This window comes from Coccinella septempunctata, chromosome 5 (assembly GCF_907165205.1).
Source record: "Coccinella septempunctata chromosome 5, icCocSept1.1, whole genome shotgun sequence".
Taxonomy (NCBI): domain Eukaryota; kingdom Metazoa; phylum Arthropoda; class Insecta; order Coleoptera; family Coccinellidae; genus Coccinella; species Coccinella septempunctata.
Window position 1 is genome coordinate 29349763 of NC_058193.1, and position 848 is coordinate 29350610.

The window sequence follows — 848 nt, forward strand, 5'->3', positions numbered from 1 at the left end:
AACACAGGAAATCTACATCTAATCTGTATATTTTAACAGATAACAGGAAGTAAGCGATCAATGCTTATAGGAAATTAAAGAATCTTCGACTCTTTAGTAGTGTCAACATTATTAAATCGTGGGTTGACTGTTCTCTCAACTATTGAAACATTTTGAAATATTTTTTTATATTTTATAACTTCGGAGATATACCAATTGCAAATTTTTAAAACCAACTCTGTACGTTTGAGGCAACCAAAGGCAAATTTCCAAAATGTGCAAATGAATACCTCTTGGGAATCTCCATTTGAGGATTTCACCTGCAGAACCCATTTCAACAGTGGAGACAATAAAAAAATTCCATAGAGTGGCAAATTTTTTTCTCGAAATATTTCTATGATGAATGCGAATCTCCAAAGAGATTTTCACCTCCAATTACCAAAATTAAGTTTCCCCAATACATATTGATAATTTGCCCCTAATGATCTTCGACATTATTCGATAAAATGACCGTTATCAGCCGTTAATCTCCTCCAAAATCTAGCGATCGCTGAGTCACCGCATGCGCGATCAAATCTTCATGCCGTTGCGGTTTTCCTAACCGGAAACGACCAATGGGGGATGAAGTTGGGGGGTGAAAAGAGGGCAACTTCTCTCCCGACTCCCCTCAATGCTCCATTGGTCATTGACACTTGCCGCCAGACCAATGGGAGGTTAGCTGTTACGCTGCTCAAACTACAGCGTCAATATTTGAGCAACAAGTTTGGATAGACGTATCGTTCGGAAAAATTTGAAAGGACCGTTTGAAGTCCCACGAGGGAACTACAGATTTTCACATTCGAGAGATCTGCCGGTTGTCGGAGGTGAAT